General features: G+C 45.0%; 1 long non-coding RNA gene across 1 annotated transcript in view; it reads right to left on the bottom strand.

Annotated features, from left to right (window-relative positions):
- Positions 1-14099, bottom strand: part of LOC141980920 (uncharacterized) — a 177240-nt gene extending 163141 nt beyond the window's left edge. Inside the window, exon 1 of the long non-coding RNA XR_012637630.1 lies at positions 14003-14099. This is a non-coding gene — a long non-coding RNA (uncharacterized LOC141980920). The remainder of the gene's footprint in view (positions 1-14002) is intronic.
- Between the last annotated feature and the right edge of the window lie 605 nt (positions 14100-14704).

Below are 14704 nucleotides of genomic sequence, written 5' to 3' on the forward strand. Positions count from 1 at the left end.
CCAGTAGAGGCAGCCATAAGCTGGGAAGCGAATGGTCACATCCTCACATTCCAAACTAGTCACATTGAAAGAAGGTGCTATTGGGCTGTTAGGAATACAATCCTGTCCTGATAATGCCTATCACCTCCAGAGAAAGGGAAGTGCCTAGAAGATGTAAAAGGAAACTTAGTTTGATAGCATCCTGTCTGGCAAGAACTCACTTATCAATAGCTGGGATGTGAAATCCTCATTTCTTTGTTGTTCTATCACTGTAGTCCCCATTTCCCTGTTGTTTGTCTGTATAATCTCTGTCTGGTTCTGTGATTGTTTCTATCTGCTGTATAATTAATTTTGCTGGGTGTAAACTAATAAAGGTGGTGGGATATAATTGGTTAAATAATCATGTTACAATATGTTAGGATTGGTTAGTTAAATTTCAGTAAAATGATTGGTTAAGGTATAGCTAAGCAGAACTCAAGTTTTACTATATAGTCTGCAGTCAATCAGGAAGTAAGGGGGGGATGGGAACAGGGAATGGGGGTGGGGAAATTGGAATTATGTGTTGCTAAGGGGGGGAACGGGAACAGGGTCACAGGTAAGGCTCTGTGGTGTCAGAGCTGGGAAGGGGGACACTAAGGAAGGAAACTGGAATCATGCTTGCTGGAAGTCCACCCCAATAAACATTGAATTGTTTGTACCTTTGGACTTCGGGTATTGTTGCTCTCTGTTCATGCAAGAAGGACCAGGGAAGTAAGCGGGTGAAGGAATAAGCCCCTAATACCCCATCTTATAAATGTGACCTGCTTCTTTCTTTCTAGATGTACAACCTTGCATTTGGCTAAGCTAAAATGCATGTTGTTCAAATGAAACCAGCCTATCAAACAAGCCAGACTGGCCAGTATAACGGGTATTTGTGTAGTGTCTACTGCAGTGTAGGCCCAACCCTGATTGGAGTCAGTAAGAACTATTACAGTATAAAGAATAAAGAATAAAAACTAAGTTGGTGTTTCAGTATTATCTATGAAATGTTTGTTAATAGGAGAAATCACATTGTACTTTCGCTCTTGTATGTATTGCTGTATTTTGTGTCAATGCACAAGAGTCCTTCCGTTCATTCCATCCCCAAATAGTTTCCTATATATTTTTATGTGTTTCTGATTTTCATTCATTACATCAATACCTGCATTGCAAGCTCAAATAAAGCCTATATGCTTACATTTACATGTGATTAACTTTTTTCAGAGAGGTAAATGGCCTTCAACCAAGCCCCAACGTCTCCAAGCTCATCATCAGAAGCAAGCTCCCGACAGACCAGGACACACCAAAATGGCACCAGACCCTGCAAGAACAACAGATGTAAAACCTGTAGACAGAGCTCCACTGCTATGATGATCAACAGCCCCGACAACAGACCTTTCAAGATCCCTGGGTCCTACACACGCCTATCACAACATGTGATGTACCTTATCCAGTGCACTAAATGCCCCTATGACAACTATATGGGTGAAGCCAGACAATCACTACACTCTTGAATGAGCTCACACAGGAAAATGGATAAAAGACAAAACCACCTGCTCACCTCTGGGTGAACACTTTTCACACAGTGATCACTCTATATCTGACCTCTCGGTCCCCATCCTCAAAGGAAACCTGCACAACGCTTTCAAAAGACGAGCCTGGGAGCTTAAATTCATAACTTCGCTAGACACTGAAAATCATGGACTGAACAGAGATACTGGATTTATCACAATCTACAACACACTACCCCTCCATTATTTTTATTTCTCCTTTCCCCACTATGACTGGGGAGGTGTTCGTGGGCCACTTCACCTAATGGTCCCTTGAAATGTGTATCAACTACTTACACTAAACAATCGGATCCACCTTGTATTTATCTGTGACACTCTGAGTACATTTTCTAGACCTGAAGAAGAGCTCTGTGTAAGCTCCAAAGCTTGTCTCTCTCACCAACAGAAGTTGGTCCAATAAAAGATATTACCTCACAGGAGACATCTCCAGGACAGCTGGCTGTATTTTAAAGAAGCCGTATTGAGGGCAAAACACCTAACTGGCTTCAAGACTGAGCTTGATAGTTTCTGGAGGAGATGGTACGATGAGACTGTCTACAGTGGCATGTGGCCCATCTGCATGGTGAGTTGCAAATACCCCCACTGGCCAGAGATGGGACACTGGATGGCAAGGACTCTGAGTTACTACTGAGAATTCCTTCCCAGGTGTCTGCCTGCTGAGTCTTGCCAATATGCTCAGGGTGTAACTGATCGCCATATTTGGGGTTGGGAAGGAATTTTCCCCCAAGTCAGATTGGCATAAATCCTGGGTAAGATTTCACCTTCTTCTGCCGCATGGGGCATGGGTCACTTGCCGGTTTAAACTGGTGTAAATGGTGAATTCTTTGTAACTTGAAGTCTTTAAACCATGACTTGAGGACTTCAGTAACTCAGCCAGAGGTTAGGGGTCTATTACAGGAGTGGGTGGGTGAGGTTCTGTGACATGATGTTCAGAAAGTCAGACTAGATGATCACAGTGGTCCCTTCTGGACTTAAAGTTTGAGTCTATGAGAATCTAGAAATTCTGCTACAGAATCTCTGTCCAGTTTGCTGCATAGAATGTGGAGTTTTAATTAAGGGCCTAATCCCGAGATTGCTGAACATGGCATCTAAGAGAAAAGTTAGCCAGAAGTTCCATGCTTGGCACCAGTCAGGATCAGACCCAAAACAACATATTTTCACCAACTTTTATTCTTAAACCTGGCTTCTACAAATACAACATCTCCCAACACAAATTATTGTAGAGATCAAGATGGTCAGATTTTTAAAATAACTAAAATGCCTCATGACAATTGTCTTTTTTTAACCTTTGCATACTCTCTCTATCTGTCTGTCTCTTCTTATAACCACATTCTACCCACTACTGGATTTTAGAAGCATGAGAAGGCTATACTGCTATACCTGCTGAATACCTGCTTACAATACACTTGAAATTATTTAGAAGAGGTCCTGGAGTAAATTATTTTCATTTCAGGTATGCTAATTTACAGAGGATCACATTATTTTGGAGCAAAAATAAACTGCAAAACCACTGTGAAATAACTAGATGGACTCATAAGCCTTAACGTTCAGTTCTGGGTCTAGAGTTGAACTTTTACAAAGGTGTTGAGTTCCTGGCTTTTTGAGTCAGGCACATCTCCAAATAAAACCCTATAACAAGTTACAGTTATTCTGAGTGGCCGCAGTGGGAGAGCGCTGAGAGATCCCAACTGAGATTGAGGCTCTGTACAAACACACAGGAAGAGGCACCTCCTGCCTTGAAGAGCTTGCAGTCAAAACAGACGAGACAGGTAGAAGTATTAGCAGCCTCCTTTCCCAGATGAGAAACAGAGAGATGAAGTGGCTTGCAGGAAGTCTGTGACAGAACCAATCTCCTCTTTTTCAGCCAGCGTCTTATCCAGTGGGCTATCCTTTCTTGGTCTGCACAGCAGCTAAAAGCGTTGCCAGACATACTTCATCTGGACAGGCAGTTTACATGGTAAGAAGTAATAGAAGAGGACACCCCTGTATTAGGGGGAAATTTCAAAACCAGAATCTCCACGTGAAACTCAGGAGGTACACACACGCTTGTGGGGAAACTGAAGGAAACGTTTGTGTCAGCCCTTGCAGAGCAAAGCTGCTGAGCGTACAATGGCAAGGCTCTATCTAACAGCTGCTGACATGCTATGAAAAGCCTCCAAACCCCTGCTTGCAAACGCTTCCTTTTCCAGTTATATTCCATGAAAGACTTGTATACCATGTACATATTGGTACCAGGCCAGTCTTCATAGACTCCTCGGACATTTGAAGACTATGTAATGAAGCCACAAACGAGTGCCGGTAATCACCCTTCCATGCATAATTCTATTATTGCTACAAAGCCATGGCCACCTTTGATTTCATGGTCGTCACTACTCCGCACACTGGATCCATTAAGAACTGCGCAGGGCCAGCAAGATTAGACCTCAGACCCTTCCACTCCTTCTGGCCTATTGCCTGAGTTACGATAGATCTCAGCTGACTCCTTCCTGGTCAAATCCCAGCCTCTACTCCATTCTCATCCATCCCTCCTTATTTCTCAGCTGCTTTTGTCACTGAGTAGCATACTCTCCTCATCCTCTTGCCCTCCTTTGGCCTTTTGTGGTCCTCTCCTCTCTTTGTTCTTCTCCTGCTCCTCTGGGGATTCCCTCAGAACCTCTTTTTGCTCAAGTAAGGACTGGAGAATGTGGCCACCAGTCCTTACTCAAGGCTGGATCCCAATGCACTGAAGTCAAGGGAAAGATTCCCATTGATTTCAGTGATCAGTTGAAATGGCTTCAATGGGAGCTTTGACTAAGGATTTGAGCTTTGAGTGGCTTCACCGGCACCCCAAGCACAATTGTTCTCAGCACCATTAATATATTTAGGATACTAGTAAATGGAACCTGCCTCCATTCACAGTCACTGGCATTCCTCCCTTGCCAGTCGTCATCCAGTTTACTCCTGATCTCTCTTCCTTCCTTTCCTGGCCGCCTCTAGTTGGCTGCTGCTAGATAAATGCTAAATAGAAACCACGGTGAATAATGACCCCACTCTTAAACCCATGTACCATAATAATGGCAATGTATTTGAACAGCCCGTTTCGAAAGCTATTGTATCGAGCTCAGCGCAAGACCAATTGACATGCAAGAGCCTTTTATAACCTTGGTCTCCATGTCCTCTCATCAATTAGCTCCTCATTAAAACAACAAGGTTCCCTCAAAAGGCCCCCGGTTAGACATCATTACTAAGCATTTTCCCATCATTTACTGGATTAATGTCACTAATTAAACAACCTGAAGCCTGGAGTCAAAACCATCACACGGCGGTAGAGCAGAAGTCCACGAATCTATACATTGTTTTAAGTCAGAGTCTGTTCATTCTTTATTGACACAAAGGATTACTCAGCAAGTCAATGTCTTTCTTTTATTTTGTCCACCATGGGGTGGAAGGGGGGTACAATGGACGGATGACTAATTGTTACGGGAAATGCAACGCTTTTCCCAGCATGTGGGACAGATTGTATAGCCGACGCATGAGGGTGTGGGATGCGAGAAGTGGCTTTCTGTTCTGATTTTGCAACAAGGCCTGGACACTGGGATGGATCAAAGAACCACAATTAAACACTTGAATCAGCTCTTAAGCGTTCATCTTCATCTGCATAGTAACGGAGATGTCTACACTGAGACCATAGCCTATCATGCTGACCAAAGCTTTGCCTCATTGTTTACCTGTATTTCCCAGTTTGTCTGTATCCATCTGTTGTCTCTTGTCTTATGCTTAGGTTGTTAGCCCCTCAGGGAAGGGATTGTCTTTTTGTTCTGTATGTGTACAGCCCCTAGCACAATGGGGTCCTGGTCTACTACGAGCGCTTCTAGGTGCTAAATAAATAAATAAATAATAACAGATGCTGTATCAGGACACAGCATAACCATACAATCAGGGGGTTCCTGTTGAAACCAGCGGTATCCCATTAACTCCAGAAGAAAGAGGTATAGGATTATGGTGTCAATAGTACGCCTGGGAAATGTGATGTATTTCCATTAACAGAGCCCTAATTAGTTAAGGTTTTTCCTTTCGACTAAAAGGGCAATGCCACAATAAATGTATCTGTGTGAAATGTGTGGATTCTGTGAGTTCAGTTATGCCAGCAGCAGGCAGTAAAGGTCATTATTCAGCTGTGGAGACTCAGTTTTGGTCCTTCCAGAATCAGGCTTTAAGTTCTGCAGGATTATGAGAGGCGAGCTTGGGATGCCTGGCTCGAGGGCCTGTGAGGAGAAAGACCTGGGGGACCAATATCTACTTAAACACAGCCAAGGCCCTTAGCCTCCCATACTGTGTCACACAGAGGCTTGGCAGGATTCAGTTGAAATCAGTTGTCAACGGTAGACGTCAGTTTCACTTGACACACAGAAATTGATGGAAAAAATAGCCATCAAGGTAAGTCAGCAAGTGCAGTCTCCCCCACACCAGCTCCCCGGCCCCCAGTGTCATGACCACGCTCACTCACTCGTTAGCCAGGAGCGCAGAGGCCTTCCCAGGGTAGGAGCTGTTCACCAGCCGGATGCCCTCCCCTCCATCCAGGGGCTCATCCTCCTCCTTGGAGTCCTGGCTGGGGGTCTCTGTTCTGCCCCGCCAGGAACTGCAGCCTTCCCCTCCACTTGTTCCTGTAGTGTTCCAGCGTCACTAAATAATTCCTGGCTGACACCCCCCCCCTTTATTTCCTGAAATTGTGAACATTTAAATAGATAAAAATAAAAACTAAAGAAGTTAAAAACCCTAATTTCACACAACCATAAACATTAAACTCAATCAAACCTAAAAAATTGCTGAAAAATAAAAATCGATGTTAACCAGCAAACTGAGAACCAAATAAAAATTGAATTCTTCCGAGGTTAGTCAGACACCTTACACCTATTGCTGTGAAAAGAGCCACTAGACAGTCATCAGGAATCTGGGTTTTAACCTGGATGGATATTGAAGAAATGGTTCGCCCAGAGATGGCCGTCTGTGTTTGCACTGCACTTTTTAAACAGCTCCTGGGGAGGAAGGAGACTTACTACAAATCACAAACCTTTCAGGACTCAGAGAGAGAGGTGCTTTATTTTTAAATTGCACCAGACAGAACAAGAATCCGGGCTAGAATCTCTCACTAAACCTTCCCCAACAAAACCATTGCTTAATTTTAGCTCATTAATTGGAAGCGGATACCCAAGCCTGACACTTACGGTAGTTTACTCATATAACAAGCAGCAGATGTCCAGGAATCCCTGCTGAACCTCTCACTGTATCCAGAACAGAGCTGCAGCAATCAGAGCATGCAGACAACTAGCGCACAAACTCTGAAACACCCAGGGCTGTATTTACCACTAACCAGGAGCCCCCAGCCCCACCCTGCCAAATCCTCATATCAGCCAACATAATTTTCTCAATCAAAATGAAATGCCAATGACTGAATGATTTATAAAAGGCACGTGGGGGAAAACTCTGCCCAAGTCCAGTGCTTTATGGCTCAGGCTCATCTCTGTGGGCTAGACTGTGGCTGTCAACTACAAGCCCTGAGTAGGGAACAACGTCACCCAGGAGAAACACTGGGGTAGATTGTACTTCAGACAGGCTCAATCTCCTCCAGCTCTGGGGAGGAGCACAGTTCAGACCAACCTTTAGGCTGCCACAGAACAGTCCCCACCCCACAGGCTGAAGCAGGCTATGGTCTTGCCTCCTCCCCACCCCCTTTTCACAGTCCTGCCCCCTGGATGCTCCCCACAATGCAGAGACTGCTACTGTGAGCGGCACCTGTGCAAGCCATGCAAGATGGGTGGGAGGGGGGGAATTTCTTGCATGCCCCCACCTCCCCAGCACAGCCCCACTCCAAGGCTGCTCTCCGTGTGGAACTGGCTGCTGCAGGAGTGGCCATGAGCACTACTGGACTTTCCCATGTGCAGGCTGCCTGGCGGGGAGAGAGCATCCTCGGCTGTAATAACATTCCCTTTATTTTGTCACTGGTGATTAATGTTTTACAGCCAATTACTATGGGGACCTGCGAGGCCTTTGCAACACAAAGTGCCTCATTCCCATTCATAAAGCCAGGTAGAGTCGAGAATCATGAGGTATGTGAAAGACAAAGGGAGGTACCCTCATGGAATCCTATACGTTTATATTGTACTAAACTCCATTGGGTTATCTGTGCTCTGATCTGTGGCTGCTGGCTATACAGCTGTGTGCCACAATCAAGTTACAGTGGTGCTGGTATGCAATGTGTCCTGCTTGCTCTTGGGTGTCAATACTGGGCATTTAGGTACAGCTTTGTAATCTGGGAGTTATAAAGTAGCACGCAAACCGAAAAGAGCCAGAGTACGTCAGAGAAGGATAGACCAAGGATGCATTATTCAGATCCAGATCTGGATGAGCCGTGAACTAGTGTTCGGTATTGAGGTTTCAGGCTGAAACGGGGTTGACATTTGGGGTTCAGATTGGGAAGCGTCCAAATCTTGTGAGTTTTTCTTGTGTTAGGAAAAAAATGACCGAGAGGGGCCCTCGGGCACCAAGATACATAATTAGCTAGCCCGAGAAATTAGGGGCCTATATAAACTAGAGCTGGGCGAGGATTGGAATATCAAATATGAACTTCTAGGGGGGAAAGGCTGGGTTTGAGTGGCTGGCTCACAATCCACCCATATGTTTTTAGTCCCATGCCATGGATTATTCCTTTGCCATGGAATTCACCATACGTTTTGCTCCTTGCTGCAAAACTGTGCTCCAGAATCCATGTTTACTAAGGCCTGGTTTACACCTGAAATGTAGGTCAAACTAGCTACATCTCTGAGGGCTGTTAAAAATTTCATACCCTGCGCAATGCAGGTAGGTCGACCTAACCCCACTGTAGACTCAGGTAGGGCGAAGGTGGGTTGACCTAGCTACCACTTCTTAGAGAGGTGGGTTTACTACAGCGATTGAAAAACCCCTTCTGTTGCTGTAGTGTCTACGCTACAGTAGTGTGGCTGCAGCACTGTAGCTGTGCGGGTTGTAGTGTAGACGTACCTTTAGATTCTTCTCTGGGATAGGGCATTGGGCTGGGAGTCAGGAGACGTGGGTTCTGTTCTTGGATCTGCCACTGACCAGCTGTGTGACCTCAGGCAGATCACTTGAGCTCTCTGTTTCCCCTCTCCTACTTTGTCTATCTTGCCTAGTTTGTCTGGAAGCTCTTCAGGGCTGGGACTGTCTCACTATACATTTGTACAGAACCTAGCACAATGTGGTCCCAGTCCCTAATGGGGCACCTAGGCCCCATTCTGATAGTAATAATAACTCTTAAGGCAAATCAGTGTAGCTGCATTCACGCCAATGTAGGTATGTTGGTCTACACCAGATGAAGATCTGTCCCATAAGGTACATCTACCCAGCAGAAAAAACCCACCACCGTGAGTCTCAAAGCCCAGGTCAACTGACTTGGGCTCGAGACACAGGGCTAAAAACAGCAGTGTAGACATTTGGGCTTGGGCTGGGCCCAGCGAGGTGGGAATGTCTTGTCTACACTGCTATTTTTAGCCCTGCAGTGCAAACCCCACAAGTCTGACTCAGTTGACCAGGGCTCTGAGAGTCGCTTCTATGGGTCTTTTTTTTTTTTTTTTTTTTGCTGTGTAGACGTACCCTTAGATGTGCAAAAACTGTTTCAGGATTTATACAGAGCTAGAAGAGAGATCACATTACTGAATTTCTGTCCATGCTATCTAAATATTACTAATGCAAAGGACAATGATTAGGATGCACAATTTGTAGTAAATCGCATATGCAAACATCTCCGGTTGTCCCTAGATACTCAAAAACTATGCAGGAAAAATAGCTGACTTATTAACTGTCCATCACCAGTCTTCATATTAGATGACTTAATTATGCAAAATTAAATGAATTTTCATTTGCAAATGAAATACCGTTCATTTCTGTATTTACCTTTGGTACCTTGAACTGCTCCATTAGTAGGATTTTCATGGGAATATTCATTTACCGTAAAATTAAGTAATGAAGGATTCAAACTGAAACCATTGTGGTCATCAAAATTAACACAATGGCTCCATAGTCTCTTACAACTGCTTGATCATGAAATTCTTGCTTTATGCTCTTTAATTATGCCACCCTGTTCTACGCAGGTGATTCTCCTGGGCCCATCATTGTGGTATCTGACTGCCTTGCAGTCGTGCATTAAGTTATGTGACTGCCCGCTGTCATGTGTCACATGAATTAAATTTATTCATACTCCACCACAATTGGCACGTGTTGGCAGCTTTTTATAAATTATTAAGATCATAGTGCCTAAGTGCCGACCAAGATCAGGGCCTCATTGTGCTGGGGAGTATATGAACACAGAGCCTCAGCCACAGAGAATTTATATTGTCAATAGACAAGACAGACAAAGGGTGGGTGAAAGATGTATTACACACCAGCACAGTGAATAAACTCTTGCCAGTATGCTCAGCAGAGAAGTCAAGGACCAAGTTACCTTCACAATCTTAAGGAGATACTTCAAAGCCAGGGTTGCAGCATAATGACTGAGCATCATAAGGGAAGCCTGAATCCCCACTTCGTCAATATCTTTTTGAAAACGCCACAATAGTCCAGGTACATTTTGCCCCGAGTTGTATAAAGAGACTCTCATAACATGATGCATTTATACATACTGCAAAACCAAAATTGCATCAGCCTTTCTTTACAACCATTGTGCACCTCCAACGCATGTGTGCAACATCACCCCGAGGTCTGTTTCAGCACTGCTGATTCCCAGGTCTCTCCCTCCCATTGTGTATGTGTCTTCATATCCGCTTCCCCCTCAATGCGTACACTTGCGCTTTTCCCAGGCGAATCCCATTTTCTGCCCATCTCTCGGGTGGTTCCTTTGTGCTACTTCTCTGTGTCACTGGTGTTGGCAAGTCCTTCAGAGTCAGGGCTAGGTTGGGACTCAGACTATGCATCCGTGCAATGGAGCAAGAAAAAGTCAGAACCTCCTTTTCACCCCTACACAGGCTACCAGACCTTGGGTTCAGGCATGAAAGAGTAAGTGTGGCTACTCACCCTCTCCCTCCCCTACCAGAGACGGCAGAGTGGGAAAGCTGTGCTAGTCATGCCACTGTTATTAAAAGGTGTGTCCCTATCGTTCTCCCCAAATGTCCTTACTTCTGGCTTACAGATTTTGGCTGCTGTGAGAAATCGTAGAGGTAGATATTTACGTGAATGTCCTGGCCTTTCAAAATGTAATTCACTTTTCACCATCGAAGCTGTTTGCTGACAGTTTGCTTTTCCACCCTTCTTGGACAGTGAAAAAACTTTTGTGTCTAGTCAGTTTCTAGTTACTTTCACTGTGATAGGGGGCTCAGAGGGCCAGGAGGCCTAGTGGTTAGAGCACCCGACTCCTGGCCCCGTGGCTCTCATTCAGGGCAGTAGAGATACCTGTTCCTGACCTTTAACCCATTCCTGATCTTCAGCTTTCCGCCCACATCTAAGTCTCAGCCCTTAAGGGGGTGGGGTAGTGGCACCTGGGTACTCCCTCTCCACTGGGCTCCAGCCCAGGGCCCTGTGGAAAGCAAGGCCAGCAGGGTCCTCCCCACAGTGAGCCTAAGTTGCTTCCCTGGCCTTCTTCCTACATATAGATCCCTTCAGTTTGGGGAGTGGTTCCTATAGTCCAAACAGCCAATCACCTTATGACCAAAAGAGCCCAAAGGAGCAAGGCACTGCTGGACCTGCAAGTTCTCAAAGGGGGTGGTGGTTCGGGAAGGCTCTGCTTGCGGGCTTTACCTGCCCTGTGGTCCCCTCTCAGGCTCACTGTTCTGCCTGGCTTACCAGAGACGGTTTCCTCTCTCCTGCAACCTTTCCACCACCCATTGCCAAAAAAAGCCCAACTCATTTTCATGGACATTGAACAAAAAATCATGTAAACATTTCTATTGCTCTCAGATTTTTTAAAAGCTTGGGCCAGTTCCTGGGGCAGTGTAAATGATCACAGCTCTACTGAAGTTAATGACGTTCCGCTGATTTACACCAGCTGAGGATTGACTCCTTGAGTTTACAACACCTACATTTTGGGTCTGAATTGAAGTGACAATTATTCTTTAAAATAACATGCTACAAGCACTGCAGAATATATAAGGTGATCGTCCCCGAGGGGAAGGGATGCAATATAGTTATTATTATTCTCATACCGCAAAGCGCCATCAAGTCACATTACAATGCACAGTACACAAAACCCATGGCATTCATTGGCTAGCTATCTTCCTCCACATTCCACAGGCTTTCCCCAGCCTTGAGAACCGTGCCATACCGCATCCCAGCCAGCCAGCCACATTGTCGGACCACACTTGCCATGAGTGCCCACTGCTCCTGGCACCTGGCTTCTGGGGCCAGTCCCTGCAAAATTTGCTTCAGCGATCTTCCTCTGCTCATCCAACCCACATACAAACTCAAGTTTTCTGAAGCTGATTGTCTTGGTGATATCAGGTACCACCCAGGTTATGCTATAAAGTAGTGGTTCTCAAATGTTTGTACTGGTGACCCCTTTCACACAGCAAGCCTCTGAGTGCGATCCCCCATCCCTTATAAATTAAAAACACTTTTTTATATATTTAACTCCATTATAAATGCTGGAGGCAAAGCCGGGTTAGGGGTGGAGGCTGACAACTCGTGACCCCCCCCGTGTAATAACCTCTCGACCCCCTGAGAGGTCCCGACCCCCAGTTTGAGAACCCCTGCTATAAAGTCAGGTGGTGAAAGACTTGCCAAAGATTGTCCTGGAGTCTCTATGAATTAAAGAATAGTAGTTAATTAAAGGTTATGCCATGTGATGAAACCTCCAGCAATACAGCCAACCTAAATTGGCAACCGTAGGTGGTGACGATATCATTAGTCATGTGCAAGATATAGTTAATCACCTGTAGCATTTCAGTTCAAAGGCAGAGGCCTCTTAATGTCTTATTTCCTGAGCATCCACGGCTCACACACGTGAATATAGTGAGATGCTGAAGACAAGAGACTGCAGCAATTTCATTTTACACTTCATAACAATACCTCCAAATGTGGTTGATGTCAACAGGGCAGCAGTCGCAACTCCAATTCCAGATCTCTAAGGGCTGTTATGACCAGAGTGGGACTGGGGACGAGCTCCCCCCTCCTATGAAATGCCCCAAATGGCCGACAATACCAAGTGCCTCTGACAGTCATGCTCCCCGTCACTTGCCTTTGTGCGGTGGGGGGTTTTCTACCAAAAGTGGAGGTGTGAAAGGAAAATGTCTGGAATAGCCCTGCAGCGGGACTGGGATCCCGTGGGTCCCACAGGACCCGCTGCCATAATAGCGGGAGTGGGTAAATGTACTTTGTTGCAGGCGGGATTGGGTGGGCACAAAAACCAGACTGCGGGAATTGGTGAGGAAACACTAAATCTCTTGTCAGTTTGTCATACAGAAAATTTCAGCAATGTAAAGCAAGGGGCTGTTTTTAAACTAAAGTTTTTAATACCTAAATGTAAGCAAGAAGCAGAAAGAGATTTGATGGCTAATATAACAGGAGTTAAAGTATTTTACATGGTTTACTCAAGATTTGTTTTAGCCTTTTAGTGATAAAAATTGTCTGAATTCCGTTTCTATATATACCAGCTGATCTTTTTTTGTTTTTGTTTTAGGAGCATGGATGCATCTGTCACTCTTGCGGAATCTAAGGTTTTTGTGGGTGAGAGGGGGTAAAACTGCAAGAAACAATGTGCGAGCAGGCGGGAGTGGGCATTGCAGGGTGGGACGGGAGCGGGATTTTAAAAAATAGCCCTGCGCAGGGCTCTAATATCTGGCGCCTTGTAGAGATCCCAGACTGCTCAGGGCAGGTGGGTCCTTCAGCATGGGCAGGCAGCCACCTTGGAGAAGGAAAACTCCAAAACCAAAGCAGGGGTCCCACGCCCCTTGAGGCAAATGATCGTCGTTGGATCACAACGGCAATGGATGCTGGACAGGAGATGGATGAGCTACATTTTTGCCCATAATCACTCACAATGGCTGTGGCCATTCTTGCTCGGTAGGGCCACACTGAGATTGCTCAATCAGGGCAAACTGCAAAGAATGGGGCAGACAATTCCCCAAAACTAGTGGTTATTCTAATAATTAGATTCACCAAGCCAGCAACAAAACAGCTTCTATAACACTATGCTGATTACCCAGAAACCAAAAATACAATTCCCTTAAAGCAATCCAGCCTTGGGCTCCCACCCAGACAGCCAAGTCAAATATGATGAGGATTACTGAAAATCTTGTTCATCATATATAATGTTCTACCAATCCCAAGGGATCGGACACATTACTCACAAGATCAATGACTGTTTCCGACTTTGCCCAAATGCACACTTGCAGTCACTTCGTATGAACTAATCTAAGATTTATTAAAAAAAGAAAACAGAGAGAGTATTGTGGTTAAAAGATCATTATACATACAGATATGAATAAAGTTCCTAGGTCAGTTTCGTAGGAGAGAGTGAGCTGCAGAGCTGCAAAAAGTTCTTCCCAGAATCAGTTCAGCAGGTTATAGTCCAAATAGGCAAACCATATATAGAGTCTGTTCAAATTCTTCCAGGAGAATCAGCAGGGTGATCCAGACTGGAGCTGGAGACCTCAGTCTTGTGACTCAAGCTTCCCCTGACCAAGCTTAAGCAGATCTGAGAAAACAGGATTGGGGCCCTAGAGTTTTTTATAGATCTCCCATAGGCTCTTGATAGCCTCTTGACAGCAGGCATTCCCTGGGTGAAGCATTGTGGCTTTGCAGTAAAACCTCCTATTGTCTATGCAGACACAGGTAATTAGCTGCATTCATCAGCATAAGGTAATTATCCCTTAAGCAGTTCATAGTTTACTACTGACTTCAAAGAGAAATGATAGGCAATGATATTATTACACCCAAGTTTCATCTAAATGTTAATATTCCCTATTGATCTCTGAATCAATAGAATATAGTAACTGACAGGAACCATCTGGCTACATTGTTAACCTCTAACAAGATATAATTCCAGGTTTCAGAGTAGCAGCCCTGTTAGTCTGTATTCGCAAAAAGAAAAGGAGGACTAGTGGCACCTTCGAGACTAACCAATTTATTTGAGCATAAGCTTTCGTGAGCTATAGCTCACTTCATCGGATGCATTC

Source organism: Natator depressus, chromosome 1 (assembly GCF_965152275.1).
Source record: "Natator depressus isolate rNatDep1 chromosome 1, rNatDep2.hap1, whole genome shotgun sequence".
Lineage (NCBI taxonomy): Eukaryota > Metazoa > Chordata > Testudines > Cheloniidae > Natator > Natator depressus.